At 38.7% G+C, this 18,260-nt stretch overlaps 1 protein-coding gene and 1 long non-coding RNA gene across 3 annotated transcripts in view; both read right to left on the bottom strand.

The window, feature by feature from the left end:
* Window positions 1-18,260, bottom strand: part of LOC134655688 (hemicentin-2-like) — a 391,784-nt gene that overhangs the window by 116,708 nt on the left and 256,816 nt on the right. The gene's annotated exons all lie outside the window — the stretch shown is intronic.
* LOC134655764 (uncharacterized) overlaps window positions 1-18,260 on the bottom strand; it is a 448,475-nt gene that overhangs the window by 182,163 nt on the left and 248,052 nt on the right. The window lies entirely within an intron of this gene.

Raw genomic sequence — 18,260 nt, 5'->3', positions numbered from 1 at the left:
AAAGTATACTGATCTTATCTTATCTTATTATTTTCGGGAGCCCTTGCAGAAGATCCGTCAACTACTCAAGAGCATTTCCCACCATATCCATGTGTCGGATGATGGAGACCATGGGTAGCGTTTTAAAATCCTTTGGTTCCAGCGTTTTTTAAAATAATCTTACATTTGCTAGAGCAAGATATTGATAATATTAATCTGTGTTGAAAAAATCATTGCTCTCGCTTGAAAAACCACGGAGGAAACATTCGAATACGTTTGTATGAAGAAATCGTAGACGACGCGAAAATGAAACTATACCTTAAAACGTGACAAAAAAAGGATCAGCTATCAAAACAAGCATAGGACGTTACGTCTAATAAAGGTAAGTAAGGGAACGAAAGAACGGACTTTTTCTTTCCAACGATTATTTGTATTTATTGCGCTGTCCGAACTTTCCTTTTTCCCTGCTAACGATTGAGAAAATTAAAAGAGGTCATTTCAGAACTTGCATCGTTCGTTCTCGTTTGCTCTTTTTAGTGTAAATGTTATTTAACTTTTTTCACTTGTGTAAATTTCAAAATGAAAAGTATTTTTGTTTATGGGTAGGTACTATCGAACAACTTGACTCATGACCCACTGCACAGAGCGGGTGAGCGGATCAACGAAAAATAATATAAGAGACGCTGGCACTAGAGCTCCCGGTACTGAGTTTGTATGGCGAGAACCGGGAATTCCCGGTTCCGGTACTATATTTTTATAGGAAACCAGTACCGGTAGCACTTCCTAGCTGGCACGGACGCGGGCGATGGATTTTACTTAAATAACACCCGCTTGCGTGCGCCCGCTCCGTCCAACCGCGCAAACTAGCGGACGCCCTAAGAATCCTAAGATGTACAACTTACTTAATTGTAGCACGGGAATATTTCCGCAACTCGACGTCTGGCGCTTATTTCGCATAGGATGTAATTATAAAATTTAATAATGAATTCACAACTAACTTGTTTCCTCTCGTCGGTTGGTAACCTAGGCAACCGCTTCGCTCCGCGTAGGTAGCTACGCTATATTCAGTATTAATTACTTGTATGATAGAGAAGGACTGTTTAAAGAAAGTATGCCAGTTAATTAGACGAAAGTAGCTTGCCAAGTCATGTAATACAATTTATAAAATAGGTATTAAGTATAAACCCCATCGTCCCGTCGCTACAAGTAGGTACATGCGGCCCACATCAATTTTGGTGTCTAGCCATAGTAGTTGCAGCGCACCCCTACGGAACGGGGACGCCAGCTCACGCTTGTTATATCTGTCGTAATAGACGCGTTTTGTTAGTGAGTGAATCTTCTGTACCTAGTACTAATATTTATTCTGTGACCCCATCCCCATAATGAGCCATCTAGGTACTAGGCATGTTAGTAGAACGTCATACTACCAAAAAATATTTGGTAAATTTATATACCATAAACGTCAGGGTTCTAACAGTTGCCCAAGGGAAAGTATAATCATAGTAAGTATAAAACTGCCATGAGACTCGAACATATTGGCCTGCATATTGTACCGCAAAAGGTACACATCGCGTACTTGACTAGCTAAGGCGTGCAGTCGGTGCTCCGTGAAAAAGATCCCCGAAAATTTTATCGAAACATGTCAAGCGTTTATTCGACTTGAGGTAATCATGGCAACGAGTCCAACAAGTGACACTCCCCTCCCACGCCCTCGCAAGACAAAGAATGAAGGACTTTGGAGCAGGATATCTGGAACCAAAGGATTTTAAAACGCTACCCATGAGCTCCATCATCCGACACATGGATATGGTGGGAAAAGCTCTTGAGTAGTTGACGGGTCTTTCATAGGGGGTAATAGCACAAGATCGCTATGGGTCGAAGTGTATCCACAAGGGCCCCTGAACAACATAAGATAAGATAAGATAACAAGTTACACTAAAAAGGGTCATTCACCCAAATAAGTACCTACGTAACCTTTAACTTCCTGTTAACTACTTCCCTTATTTAATTATTAACCTTTGAGCTTCGCTCTCTATCAATACAAATTGCCTTAATTGACGTCTAGAACTTTCAAAGAACATGAGCTCATGTTCTTTGAAAGTTCTAGGGCAATTCAAACGTACATTGTGACACCAAAATGATATCTAAAAGCAATAATTAGTACATAGGTAAAATATAAATTGAACATTTAAGTGTAGAAAAGGGGTGTCAATCCATATTTGGAAGGGCGGCACCGTCGTCGGACCCAAGCCACCTGGCAGTGGACTTAAAGCGGTGGCGTGTGCCTCGTATGCTAATACATATGCTGGTGGCGCGTATAACGGCGATACTGAGGCCTCAGTATCACCCTGCGATACACTAGGCCCTCATGAGGGCCTACCATGAACCACGTTCGACGTGTTGACTCTCCGTCGCACTTCTAAATTCGTACGTAAGTGTGACAGGGAGGCAACACGTTGAACTTGGTTCGCGCTAGGCCCTCTGATCCTGCATCTAAGCCAGCCCAGTATGGTGCTTAGTAAGCGGTTCTATCGTTGAGATATAGCAGTTCCATATGATTGATAAAGGAGCACATTTGGGGTGCATAGACGCTGTCAACGCATCTATACGAGTATGATGTCAGTCGGCTGTTACGCAGCGTACTACGTAGGCGAACAACACGCGAACGTAAAGCGAAGCGATGCGGCGCGGGGTTGAGTCAATCCTGTGATACCTTACGTGGGCGATCTCGTTGCGAACGCGAACGCCGTGGCGTGGGCCCGCCGTTCCGCACCGCGCCGCGCTGCTTCGCTTCGCGTTCGCGAGTTGTTCGCTTACATAAGACGCAGCGTAGGTAAGTCTTGCTCGCGCAAAACGGATAAATACCTATACGAGCAAAATGCACGTACGACTAATATCATAGATATAATTTTGATGTTATAATATAAACTTGAATTTGCCTCCATATCTTAAAATAGCTTTATCAATATCCAACCATATGAAGTTATTTTTCAATTACCTACCCTTCATCTAGCTTTAAAAAGAGATATCACTTCGACATACCTCTTTATAACAAAAGGGCTTAACTTACTTGATTCAGTTATACAAATACACCCTTTTATAAAAGGCTGATTGTGGAAAGACGTCACCTAAGAGGCCTTTAAATGAAAAGAAAATATTTTTGTTATTTTTTCCTTAGCCGGTCGTGGAGGCTCGGATATGAAGAACCACTTCATCTTGTAATAAAACTGGAGATGTTTTACTTTTAGTATAGTGGCTGCACGCGAGTACTTAGGTTTTATGAGGGGGTTTCATAATATTAATAAGTAAGCTGAGATATGAATGTATGTGGAAATAATATTAAGAGAACTTTCATTCAATGGCTTACAGCCGGTCTAAGGTAACGCTAACTTACAATGCCCCGATTTGAATAGATAAAAGTGAGGCAGTGGCATTATAAACGTCATATTTCCATAGCGGTGGTTAAGCGCTGGTGGCCGAGTGGATGTGACGCCCGACTTTCAATCCGGAGGTCGCGGGTTCAAATCCTGGCTCGTACCAATGAGTTTTTTGGAACTTATGTACGAAATATCATTTGATATTTACCACTAGCTTTTCGGTAAAGGAAAACATCGTGAGGAAACCTCTGCAAAGAAATTCAAAGGTGTATGTGAAGTCCCCAATCCGCATTGGGCTAGCGTGGGGACTATAGCCCAAGCCCTCTCGCGCATGAGAGGAGGCCTGTGCCCAGCAGTGGGACGTATAAAGGCTGAATTTTTTTTTTATTTCCATAGCAATTGTACATTAATGATGACATGAATGAATCTTCGGTTCAGATTTAGGTTCGGCTCAGGGCCGGGATAAAGTGTCGTTCTCGAAGAGAGGCCTATGCTCAGCAGTGGGCGATAAAGCTGATATGATGATGATTAATATGGGTCTAGGTTGATATTTATTTGTGTATTACTTCACGTTATGGATTTTATTTCTTCTAGCACTATAAGAAACAACCTTCACCGAGGTACGCACGTGGGAGGTTAGACTTTATCAAGTAGCATTAAACTTTATAAATCAGTAAAATGTGTCTACGAACATTAACACCGTTTTATTTGTCTTTCTCCCTCTGGCTTTTGAAGGCATTATGTTTTTATGTTTTTATGAGGTCTGTGTTACAGCTACGTTTAATGTCATGATAAACTTCTGAAAGAAATTGAATGACAGCTTTTATTTTTGACGAAATGAAAGAGATGCTACATGCTAGGTATGAATTATACCCACGTTGTACAGATTCCCAATACCTACTAACTACAGATGCCCACGTCTACAGATTTATTAATAGGGCGTCAGGCACAATAATGCTTATTGAAATTGATAAGTAAAGTGTGTTCGGGTAATTTCGACAGCTTCGAAATGGCGGCTAATTGCAAAAATCGCCCATAATTCCATCAAATTACAGTCCATTTTTGTAACAACACGATAATCTGAGCTTTTCGCAATTACCTTAATACACCTTAACCTCTTTATCCAGAACGCCTCCATTATTCTAGTGAGCTAAAACAATAGTTTTGCAAATAACAAATAGTTTGCCCTACCTGCCACCTTACTTCCTTTAGAAATATGATTCGGCGACTGCGCAAAAATATGGAATTTCCTTTGAGCTCGTTTGGTCTAAAATTGTTATAAAAATGGCACTCCTTCCTTCTGTATTTTTAGTAAAAATGCAGTTTAACGGTTGTTAGTAATTCGAGGAGCTGATGTTTATGAGTGGACGTGTTACCTGAAGGCCGATTTGGTTTTATCAATTAGTTTCGGTTTTGATACGATCTATAAGAAGGCTCAATGTGATTGGTACATGGGAGATGCAATAAAAAACCGGCCAAGTGCGAGTAGGACTCGCGCACGGAGGGTTCCGGACCATCAACAAAAAATAGAGCAAAAAAATCGTGTTTGTTGTATGGGAGCCCCCCTTAAATATTTATTTTATTTTATTTTTAGTATTTGTTGTTATAGCGGCAACAGAGATACATCATTTGTGAAAATGTCAACTGTCAAGTTTCAGCGGTTCATGAGATACAGCCTGGTGACAGACGGACGGACGGACAGCGAAGTCTTAGTAATAGGGTCCCGTTTTTTACCCTTTGGGTACGGAACCCTAAAACGTGCTTTAGATGGGCACCAAACACCAAACCGATCGTCAAGGTTGTATTAAAACAAAATTATAATATTTTTATCAACTTCATCCAAATTTATTCCTTAAAACGCAAAATTGTGTTGAAATATTATAGTCATAGAAAACCATAACATAACAAATTGTTGAATCAGAATTGCTCTTCTGGTATTTATTTAAATGCATTTAGTTTTGAAAAGAGATTGTATGTAGGTATAAATGCGGCTAAATAATTATTGTATGTATAAGTAAATGGAAGAAAAACGCAGACCAAACCAAATAGAACATTGGTAATTATTTTCATTTACGTGTTAAACTTGTGGACCATACTTACTTACTACTTTGCGCAACGACCCGAAGTGGATCTTGGCTTCCGACACCAAAGACCGCCATGCTACTCTGTCCAAAGCCGTTTCTGTCAGTCGACGGCGCCGAGTTCGCTGTCTTTCTGCACCTCGTCTCTCCAGCGGTACCCGATACCGGACCATAGTTGTAGTAAATACTGGACTTTATAGTTGGTTGGTTTTACAGTACAGTCACACCTCGGACACTGGCGATCAAATGTATGAATCAAACGCGTTCCTACGCACACAGCCTAAGCTCGTGTAGGTGAACGCGTACCATGTTTGTGTGAGTGAGATAAGACATTGTAGGGTAACTGTGAGGTAACCGAGAGCGGGTGGGCGGCACTTTCAACGGGAGGCAGGGAGCGTCCATACTGTATGCTAGTACTCTTTATTATACTGTGTTACAGTATTCTCACCGTCTACAAAACCGATGTTTGTATATTTAAACCTTTTGCATAACTTTTGACCCTCTTTTTGCTCGTTTACCCTTTATTTATTTGAGCATAATTACCGCAACGAAGCAACATCTAATTATCATTGAAAATCTAACACGGCGGAACATATCCGTAATGTAAATTATGTTAAATTTCCATATAACTCCGGTAATTCCGTATAATTTGGGCGGTCGGGAGGTTATTATTGGTATCGGGGCCTGAATAACGAGACCCTTTTAGGTAATTACTATGTTATTGCTGGATCCATTTGTTTTCATATTATTGTTCGAAGGATGATTTACAGGCTAATTCGAGTTTTATATATTCGATCTGTGTCCGATGTGATACTGGTCTATCAGTGTCAAAAGTGACGTTTTTGGTTGAAAGTGTCACTTTTAAAACTGACAGATCAGTATCGCATCGGAAACAGATCGAATAACTAAAACTCGAATCTTATATATTACTTAAATATACAAAACAAGCCTTCTTGAGCTTATTGTGGGACTTAGTCAATCTGGTTAAGAATGTCCTATAATATTTATTTAATTTATTTATTATTTATATATGTTTTAAATTTAAAGATACCTATACCAAAACGATCGCTTAAGAAGTAACACGCATCATATTTGTCAAGTCTTTGTCTAAGAATTACACTATTTCCAATGATTTATAACTGGTTATATAATATCATTGACTATTTCCCTTAAAGATTAAATCATATAACCTTCCCCATAATATAACCATCACTTTTCTATTGTATACAGTACAAAATATCCATAATGGCTCTATCCCGTTGTTTACCAAAAGGTTTAGTTTTACGCAGAAGCCCCGCATAATATGAATAGAACGATCTACTTTTAAAGCTTCGGGTAGTCACATTTCGTTCTAGTAGTATGCTATAATTGGACATATAAACAACTATTTGGATTGGACATACAGTCCGATTCAGTTATAACAACTTGTAATGGTTTTGATCTAATTCTGGTACGACCTTGAAGATCGCTCGCGCTGATTGGTGCTTGCGATATGCAGTGAAAGTCGTGCGTGAGATGCGCGCCAGTCACCAAGACTACCTACTGAGTATAAGTATACCTAACCAGTTCAAACTCATACATAACGTGTGTCTGTTTGTCTATCTTTCTGTCTGTTGCCTCTTCACGCTTAAACCGCTGAACCGATATAGTTGAAATTTGGCATAGAGATAGTTTGAGTCCCAGGGAAGGACATAGGTTTGTTTTTATGACGGAAATCATCCCTGAAGAACTCTCCCAAACATAAACTCACGAACACTCGCAAAGGCGGGTGAAATTGAAAGAGTTCATGAATTGCCTACTAATTGAAGTAAGCAATGCGCAAATTGAATCATTGCTATTAGCACTATCCAGGCGCTATACTTACTTATGACGTTATATTTTTAGGGTTCCGTACCCAAAGGGTAAAAACGGGACCCTATTACTAAGACTCCGCTGTCCGTCCGTCCGTCCGTCCGTCCGTCTGTCACCAGGCTGTATCTCACGAACCGTGATAGCTAGACAGTTGAAATTTTCACAGATGATGTATTTCTGTTGCCGCTATAACAACAAATACTAAAAACAGAATAAAATAAAGATTTAAGTGGAGCTCCCATACAACAAACGTGATTTTTGACCGAAGTTAAGCAACGTCGGGCGGGGTCAGTACTTGGATGGGTGACCGTTTTTTTTGTTTGTTTTTTTGCTTGTTTTGCTCTATTTTTTGTTGATGGTGCGGAACCCTCCGTGCGCGAGTTCGACTCGCACTTGGCCGGTTTTTTATGACACAAAAGAGTTGAATAGATTTAGATTTAGATATTTATTCTCATAATATGAAATTACATTATAAATTATGCTAGACTAATCTACATGAATCGTTGATTTTAAAAGTAACGTTGGAACGTATGTTACGTATGTCGTATATATGCCCCAATGCGCGTTGCTTTAAACCCCCGTGTGTTCTAAGCTACACAGAATATACAGAGTGGCACGGGGTAATGGTAACTGCATAAAACGTTAATAAAATTATACAAGCACTTGGATTCCGTCCTAATGACCCCGCTCGCCCATACGCCCACAATTAATGCTTTTTACACAAGGGTTTTGCAAGGGCTGATGTTAAGACATGTCTCAATGTGAGCGTTTTTTGTTTTATTCGTCAGTTTCGGCTTTAGACATGAACATTATACCTTTATTAGGAATGCCTTGGCACGAGTTTAAGAATCGACAAAGGCGTCAACGTGACGTGTGAGAGAGAGAAAAAAGACAGAAAGGCATTGTCACTTTTCTTATTATGCGTTTAGATATGCGGAGAAAGGATTCACACAGGCTTCAAAGGAGAGGAGAGCGCACAAGGCGCCTCACAAGAGCCAGTGTGACACTGCGGAACCGGATATTGCTTCTGGTCTGCGGGCTGCCACGCCAAATTCGGCGCTATATATATCGCGTATGCATGTTTCTGTCACGGCAGTTTGATGTAAGTAATGGAATATGTTCACATGAAGACCCGTCACGTGCTGAGAGTGCAGCTACGACCGCTCCATTACAATCGCCGTCAGATATATCAGAGCGGCCAAGGTGTTCACAATATCTGAACACGCACTCTAACGCCCTGACAATAGAGGCGTGTTCAGATATTTGTGACCGCCTTAGCCGGTCCGATATATCTGATGGCGACTCGTGCATTTTAGCTCGCTCGTGGTGGGCGTGCCGCGGCCGCTGCCGGAAATTATTGCGAGCGCGAACTTCTGGCCAAAGAATGTGGTATTTTGGTGGTTCAGTGGGAATCTGCCGCATTCTACACCGGAACAGGTGACGCAGCAAAAACAAGTGTCGCCAAAATGATTCGCTTAAACGAAGTCGAATATTTCAATCGCAACAGCAATGCGGCTACGACAGCAACTCAAGTCACAATCGGAATATATCCCTTAAATGCACTAGGCCAATCTATAGCCGGGCTCAGTTATTGAAAATCGTATAGACAGCAGCAGAATTTGCTAAGCGGGCGAGGTGTTCAAAATTATCTTGACGCGACTTTGTTTTTAAGAGAATAAGAGCGTATGGAGGTAATTTTTAGCATCTCGGCCGCTTAGCAACTTCTGCTGCTGACTGTACGTTGGTCTTAAACCAAAGACTCTAGATATTTCTTTAATCGTTTTATCACATAATTCATCGTCCAACCCATAATCTAACAATTCATTCTTAAACGTTATTCTATCATAATAATAACATTATTCCCGCCAAATCGCGTATTCGGTGCCAAAGTATAATTTTACTGCACTCTTATGCTAACTACGAAAATGTGGTTTCAGTTATTTCTTTCTACTGTTTAAACCTAAAAGGACGTAACTGCTTATTCAATTAGCGAAAAAAGTGGAGTAATGTAGGATTTACGGACCACATCGCCTACGTGTTAACACATTTTACAAGCAAGTGTGATGAATTAGTTATTTTCGATACAAGTGCGAAAAAGAGGAAATTCGAAACGAGTGGCGATAAATTAAAACACGACCGAAGGGAGTGTTTTAAATCGACACGAGTTGCGAATTACCTATTCGCACATGTATCGAACAACGTTTTACAGTACATATGGCACTTTAAAGTTTCGACATACGCACGAAAAGTGCCATTTTACGCACTAGTGCGGAAAAGTAGCCCCATGTGTACTGTAAAATTATTTTACGTTACCCTAGGCCGTAAGTGGGATTTTATTCCCGCTACTGGCCAAGGCAAGACGTAGGTAAAACTTTGTACAAACCACGGGCGGTAATTCGTAAAGCCCCAGATCTTATAATACCTGCGATCGGGAGCATTTACGAATTTACCTCCCTAGGTTGTAATGTACTATCTCTAACGAACCATCGAACCACCAAAACTAGCGAAATTTCTATTGTTCAGTCACTTTATCGAATCCAGTATTAAAGAGCGCCATCTACAATTAGCTTTTATCAACTTTATTCAGTGTCGAAGCAAATAAACAATCTTCCGAAAAACACAGATATAATACTTTAGAAACAACTATTTAAAATTTAAAATATCAGACGGACACGATGGAACTTATTAAAACAAAAAAACCAAGACCCTTTTTAATTTAATGTAAACTTTAATAAGCCGTGAAACGTTACAAACAGACAAGGGAGAGTCAGACAAAAAAACCGGACTGAAACTTTTTTAATCACACCAAACGAGTTCCATTACCGCCCGAGGGGGTAAAACGCGCCTTTATGAGTACGAACAATGTTTAATTTAACACGTTTAGCTTCAGCCTGGCTATAGTATGGGGCTTAATTTAGACAGAAATGCGAGACGAATATTATAAGTATGTAACTGTGCTGCCATATACCAATATACAGGCTGTTTTTTTTACAGGTTCACAAGAGCTGGCACGAATGGAAAGAATGAGTAAATCGAAATATCTATGTGTGATAGACAGTTACCAATTAAAATGGTGGCTCTGACTCTATACCGATACAAGTGTCCGACATACAATGAAAGTGTCGTTTATTCCATTCGTGTCAGCTGCTTTCATGAATCAACTTGCACAATCAGCCATTATTTTCCGTGGTAAAATATATATGACCCGGACATATAGTAGGGTCATAGGGTGTCTCTTATTTAAACGATTTTCAGAAATTAACAACGCACGTCTTATAATAATTATGTTTATGTACCCCAGAAAAGTTTGAAAATGTATTTCAAGTAATTCCTGTAATAACTGAATGAAATGAAACTAGCTAATTAGAATTTACTCAAATTTAGATTCTATACAATTCCAGTAGGTAGGTACCCCAGACAACTCTGACAATTTATTACACGTAATTCCTGTAATAACTGAATGAAATGAAAACTAACTAAATAGAACATACTTACTCAAATTTCGATTCAATGCAATAACAGTACCCCAGTCAAGTCTGAAAATTTATTTCAGGTTACTCCTGTAATAGGGCGTTTTTTTTTGTTGTCCCAAACACTTTTTTTTCAAATTTGTTTTTTTTTATGTTATTTCTACTCAGAATCACGAGCTCTTTCTATCCTAATAGGAGAAAAAAAGTGTCCTAAGGTTTTTATTTCCATTCCGTCACCATTTTTCATAGACTTTGTATGGCGGTCGCGTAATGGAAAGATCGAAAAATGTATGGAAATTTTGGGACACTTGTTTTCTCCTATTAGGATAGAAGGAGCTCGTGATTCTGAGTATAAATAACATAAAAAATCCCAAATTTGAAAAAAAAAAGTGTTTGGGACAACAAAAAAAAACGCCCAATAACTGAATGAAATGAAAACTCGCTAAATAGAATACATATAGGTATAGGTACTCAAATTTCGATTCCATGAAATTCCATTTATCCAGGTTTCACTGTAATCGTATTATTTATGGTTTCATATACTAATTGCATTTTGCGCGGTAAGCGATACACGACGCCATCTTTGAAAGTTATTGTTACATCAAAGTGATTAATCGTCAGTATCAATTTTAATTAATTAAACGATTAAACCGTTAAACGGTTAATATAAAGCAAGCTGCTAATTTGAATTAATCTTTTCGTTTTATGATCTTTTGTTATATTACTTATTTTATAGAAATAGGTACATTAAATATCACAGATTGCAAAATTATCACATTTTCAGGAAAAAAGATTGCGTTTATAGTATTTTTCACATAGCTTGTGAGAGACGTGACAGATTTCACCCCCAAACAATTTATAAATTATAAAGCTTATAGTAACCTTAAAACGGAAATATGTATTGCGATGACGGCCGTCACCATACCCAAGCTATTAGAAGTATGTTCTACATGTTCTAGTCGCTTGTTGATAAGATGAAAAAAAATCTAATGGCGTTTTCATCTTAAAAATAAATAGCTAAGTCTTTTACTCGAGAAAAAACATATTTTGCGCATAACGTAAAAGAGCTTAGTAAGGATTAAAGACTTTGGTTACCAGGGGCACAGAATAAGTAATAGTATTATCATACAGAACGGCCACGCACCGCCCCGCCCCGGCCCTTCATTACCTCGCCCCGCGACTGGCCGGGACATAAATCTGGCGGACTTCTGGCGTCCTCTCAGTACAGCGACTTACCCACACATACACAATGACGCGTGTACAGACGTGCTGTGCACACATATAAACGCAAATGATTTTTGATGTATGGCGTGTCCGCCCTGTGCCAGGGGTACCAAAATAATAATATAAATCCAAAATAAATAGGCATAGGTGAGCTAACGTTATTGACTGGCCCGAAATTACGTTGACAAAAAGTTTTTAGGAACATTATTTCTTACTTACAAGTCTTTTACAAAATGTCATATTAAAACTAGAATCATTTAACTAAATAAAAAAATACATGTATTATCATCAAAATATCCTCTTTTAGATTTGATGAACAGACATTAAATTAAACTAACCTTTTTTGGGCCACTCAGCAACAACTGAATTTCCAACAAAAAATATCGAACAATGATATGAAAGTTTATGTTCATCTCACAACGTGTTTTCGTCACATAGTACGTTTTTATCGGTACCAAGGTATAACAAGTAATTAAATTTAAGAAAATAATAAATACTATAGCGATTACCTATTTCATTAATAAGACACCGACATAATTGGTAACTTAAGGCTTAAAACTGATATTTTAAGAATGATTCACCACCCTACCCTTTTATTCACACATATAAAGAAGGCCAAAACCCGGTAAACTACAAACGTATCGCGATTAGTTCAAAAGCAATACGCTTGTAAAATACCGGTCATTCCGTTTCACCCTCCCATTGAAACGAAACAAATTACAGTTACCTGATTTCGATGCTTCCGTGAAAGGGAACGCGAGGCCGATTCTGATTAAGTGGCTTTGATCTTGTTTTGATACGGATTTGAATTGTGTCTAGGGCATACAATATCGGACACTTCTTCATACCTTATGAATGAATTCTTAATACCTTGATTCACAATACTGGAATTTCGGAATTAATGTCGGTATAAGTAGACCATTTTTAGGGTTCCGTAGCCAAATGGCAAAAAACGGAACCCTTATAGATTCGTCATGTCTGTCTGTCTGTCTGTCCGTCTGTCCGTCTGTCCGTCTGTCCGTCTGTCCGTCTGTCCGTCTGTCTGTCCGTCCGTATGTCACAGCCACTTTTCTCCGAAACTATAAGAACTATACTGTTGAAACTTGGTAAGTAGATGTATTCTGTGAACCGCATTAAGATTTTCACACAAAAATAGAAAAAAAACAATAAATTTTTGGGGTTCCCCATACTTCGAACTGAAACTCAAATTTTTTTTTTCATCAAACCCATACGTGTGGGGTATCTATGGATAGGTCTTCAAAAATGATATTGAGGTTTATAATATCATTTTTTTCTAAACTGAATAGTTTGCGCGAGAGACACTTCCAAAGTGGTAAAATGTGTGTCCCCCCCCCCCCCCTGTAACTTCTAAAATAAGAGAATGATAAAACTAAAAAAAATATATGATGTACATTACCATGTAAACTTCCACCGAAAATTGGTCTGAACGAGATCTAGTAAGTAGTTTTTTTTTATACGTCTTAAATCGCCTAAATACGGAACCCTTCATGGGCGAGTCCGACTCGCATTTGGCCGCTTTTTTTTGTTCTGATTAAAGAAGTTAAATGCATTGGGGTAACTTCGGCGAGTGCTTCTACTTTAATACATATTAGCAATTTCCAAAATTACCCCGCTTTCCCTTGAGCTTTCGAAGTTACCTTACCTAACAAGCATATTTCGAAGTTGTGATGAGATACCAAATATCAAATGATGTTTGGAAAATTAAATAAAATTAAGCCAATTTAGCTGCCTAATTGATGCTTATCTAAATTAATTGGCCCTGATAGACCATATTATATTATTACATGCCTAATTAATGCTGAGGTTTCATAAGGGGCCCACTGATTAACAGTCCGCCGGACGGTATCGGCCTGTCAGTTGTTCGGAACTGTCAAATTTTTGTTCTAACTGACAGGCCGATACCGTCCGGCGGACTGTTAATCAGTGGGCCCCTTATATGGTGATGCCGGAAATTTTATAATAAGCCTTGATTAATTTACTATATCAAATCGTGGAATTACAATCGGCCTCCTGATTTCGAAGCGTTCGTGGAAGGGAACGTGGCGTGCGTTCAGTAATAAACATTCATTATACAAAGTGAAACGGAATTAAAGGCATCGTTGGGCGGTGTGAAAAGAAAAAGAAAGAAAATCGACTTGCCCAGTACTGTTGTGAAGTAAATGTAGAACACGTGCCATCACTACATAGTATAAAACAAAGTCGCTTCCCGCTGTCTGTCTGTCCCTATGTATGTTAGATCTTTAAAACTACGCAACGGATTTTGATGCGGTTTTTTTAATAGATAAGAGTGATTCAAGAGGAAGGTTTATGTATCAGGGATGTTGCGAACATCCGCATCCGCATCCGCAACCGCGGAACTTCCGCATTATTTTCAACATCCGCATCCGGATGCACCGCATAAAATCGATGCGGAGCTTATGCGGATGCGGATGTCGAACAAGTCGGTACAGGAACGTCTTAGCGGCGGCGTAAGTGCTAGGTATAATTTCGTCATTACCTATAACGAAATCGTCCAGATCCAGAAAAGTCTGCCAAGTTAATGTTTATTATGTACGAGTATAACGCACCTATATTCTTGCTCAAATACTAAACGTTTCGTTTTTTTTTTTTCAATTAAAAAGATACTAAAAATGTAATATTTGACGTTTTCTAAGTAACTAATCTTGACATCCGCATCCGCGGATGTGAGCCTTTAAATATCCGCATCCGCATCCGCGGATGTCAAAAAATCTGCATCCGCAACATCCCTGTTATGTATAATTTGTTAACCCGTGCGAAGCCGGGGCGGATCGCTAGTAATAATCTAAAACATAAAAGAATGATTAAGAGATTAAAAACTATACGTAGCATGCGGCAGCAAGGAAAGCAATTAAGTTTGTAATGAATGTACAACATGCTTTTATGCGAAACATTTAGTGCGGTGAACATGAAGTTTAATGCGAAATCCCATCAAAATCATTACATGTAAAAAGGTGCAAGTCTCGCAACGCTTTTCCTACAAAAAAGTTTCGAGATGTAATGTGAAACCAAGACGGTTATTTTAATCAGTGCCAGGGGGTGTTAAAACCGTATCAATAAGATATCTTTAATTTGTAATACGTATGACATGGCCATCGCACGGCTGCATAATGACATAAGGATCATCGTCACCTATTAAAAATATTTCGAATTGAACATAACGCTAGCGCTAATTGCAGTTTGAGCATTACACATATTTACGAGTACGGTACGAGTAAAAGCATTATGTGCCATTGCGATATAACCCGCGAGGATCTTCCGTCGCAATTTTCGCGGTGCTCGCCATATATTTTGTCCCCTTCTAATTTCCTGGCTTTACGAACCAAGATTCATTTTCCTCGCTTACTTAGTTACAAGAAAAATCAATTACAGAGGTTCCCATTAAGTCACTTAGCCACTTCAGTTAGGGCCCTTAGTGTGAATGAGTATAATACAATCAATGCAAGGCAAATATAACACCGCCGCTTAAGTTCTCTTAAGTTAACTACAATTTTGCCTTAGCCTTCTTACTTACTTACTTGGCTGGCGCGATGACCCAAAATAAGTCTTGGCCTGTAACACAAGAGCACGCCACTTTGCTCAGTCCAGAGCGGCTAAGGCAAAATTGTAGTTATTATTTAGATTTTTACATGTTTAAAAAAAAAACACTCGGAAAAATACTGTATTTGCAAGGGCAGAGTCCATCCAAAATCTTCACAAAGGTTTACATAATAAACCACATTTAGGTATAGACGGGTCTATCGCGAATTTATTTTATTACCTTTATTTACCGACGTTTAGACACAGGTTAACATGTGTTCAAAACGCAAAAACCTTTGAAATATAATATTTAATATTTGAAATATAATATTTGAAGTATAATATTTAAAATATTATATTTCAAAGGTTTAGTTGGCTCGAAAAAAAAACATAAAAACATCTAATTCTCATTTAATTTCAGTTCTCCATCGTTAATCTGCATAATAGCAATATAATATTAGTATGGCATTATCCTCTAGCCGCCCAAAGACCTATAACAAGTCTCCTGTTCCATTCTAATTTGAACTTTGTGTTGACAAAATAAAATTTCATTTTGCTTGGCAAGGTTTGACTTATGGGCGCCTAAAGTCTATTTTTTTATTCCGTAGACTGAAATGACAGTTAATTGTATGAACATGAAATGTCATTTCATACTATTAACTGTCATTTCAGTCTACCGAATAAAAAAATAGACTTTAGAGGATATATTCCGTCACAATTTTAACGCGGCGCGCAGTATCTTTTGTTTCTCTCTAATTTCGCGACATGACGTCCCCTCTTAAGGCTAAGTGTACGAGGGGCGTTCAAAATATTCTCGGTATTGATATCTTACAACCTCTTCTAAAATTTCTTTCGTTACTGGCCGCTAAGGTTTATTCATTGACATTAAAAAAAAGTATAATTCGAACCGAGATGTTCTTTTGTTTTTCTGCAATTGCTGAACAAACATGAACATCATGTGGGAATTGACAATGTTAACTAAATTAGAACATCGATGCGTGATAAAATTCTTGACAAAACAGGGTAAAAATCAAAAAACCATAAAAGAGGAAATGGATTGTGTTTACCGTGAGTCTGCTCCTTCTTTATCTACCATTCAAAAGTGGTCAAGCGAGTTTAAACGTGGAAGGGAGAGTGTTGAAGACGACCCTAGACCTGGCCGGCCTGTAGTAGCTACTTCATAAGAAAATATTGATAAAGTGGAAAAACTTATATTGGAAGATGGTCGAGTGAAGGTAAAATCTATAGCACAAGTAACCAATCTCTCTATTGGTACCGTACATGATATTATCCATGACCATCTTAATATGTCAAAAGTAAGTGCAAGATGGGTTCCGCGAATGCTGACTCGGCTTCAAAAAGAAATGCTTGTAGCTTGTTGTTCCGATTTTATTGACCTGTGCGGTGAAAATCCTGATGAGGTGCTGCAAAGAATAGTTACTGGAGATGAAACCTGGGTTCATCATTATGACCCAGAGAGTAAACAAGAGTCCATGCAGTGGCACATTAAGGGTTCAGCTCATCCCAAGAAGTTCAAGGTCATCCCTTCAGCTGGCAAGGTCATGGCCACGATATTTTGGGATTGTGAAGGAGTATTACTGATCGATTATAAAGAAAAAGGTGTAAATATCACAGGACAGTACTACGCTAACATTCTACGTCAATTAAAGGATGCAATCAAAGAAAAGAGGCGAGGAAAGTTAACCAAAGGTGTTATGCTTCTGCATGACAACGCCCCCGTCCATACTGCTCATATTGCCAAGGCAGCTATTGTTGAATGTGGGTTTGAAACTGTTACTCACCCACCGTATAGTCCGGACTTAGCCCCCAGCGACTTCTTTTTGTTCCCCAATCTTAAAAAGGATCTGCGTGGAAATAAATTTTCTGATGATGAAGCATTGAAGGCGGCAGTGGAGGAGCATTTTTACACCAAAGATAAAAAATATTTTTATGCAGGATTAAAAAAAATAATTGATCGATCTTTTAAGTGTATGAACATAGGGGGGGAGTATATTGAAAAATAAAAATATCAAACTTTTCGTACTTGTTTGTTTTCATTCTCATACCGAGAATATATTGAACACCCCTCGTAATATCACGAACGTGCTTCAAGCCAAGCTATTATTTCGTTTGACCTAATCTCATTAACTAGAAAGGCCATATCGAGTTAGATTCATTTAGACGGCGCGCGAACTCGTATACGATTTTAGTTACATTGCGGACCATTGAGGTTACACCAATTCAGCCGACCGATCAAATGACGCAATGTAATGAAACTCGCATGCGAGTTTTCGCACCGTCTAAATGGGTCCTTATGGTATCAAATACACTTATAACCTTTTAGAGCAAAGTACCGTTTGAGTAAGCGCTGCACTAGGTTCGTTATTGTTCCGCCGCCGTCGACATTGTTTTTCCATTTCCCGAATGAACCCTCTTGTCGCTAGACTGAGGCGTATTCAGATTCTAAATGTGTGATTTCGATTGGATGTGAACCTATTGTATCTTACGCAGATACAACTACATATTTACCAAGTACATTTATATACAGTAAATATGTTATTTGACTTACACAAATATACCTACTTATTCCGACAATAATGATCTGATTCTAATTTTAATTAACCTCAAGAATTTGATCTCGATACGATATGAACCAAATCTGTCAGTTTCTTCAACCAAAAACGTCACTTTTGACACTGACAGATCCAATAGTATCGAGA

Source organism: Cydia amplana, chromosome 17, assembly GCF_948474715.1.
Source record: "Cydia amplana chromosome 17, ilCydAmpl1.1, whole genome shotgun sequence".
Lineage (NCBI taxonomy): Eukaryota > Metazoa > Arthropoda > Insecta > Lepidoptera > Tortricidae > Cydia > Cydia amplana.
This window is presented reverse-complemented; position numbering and strand designations above follow the sequence as displayed.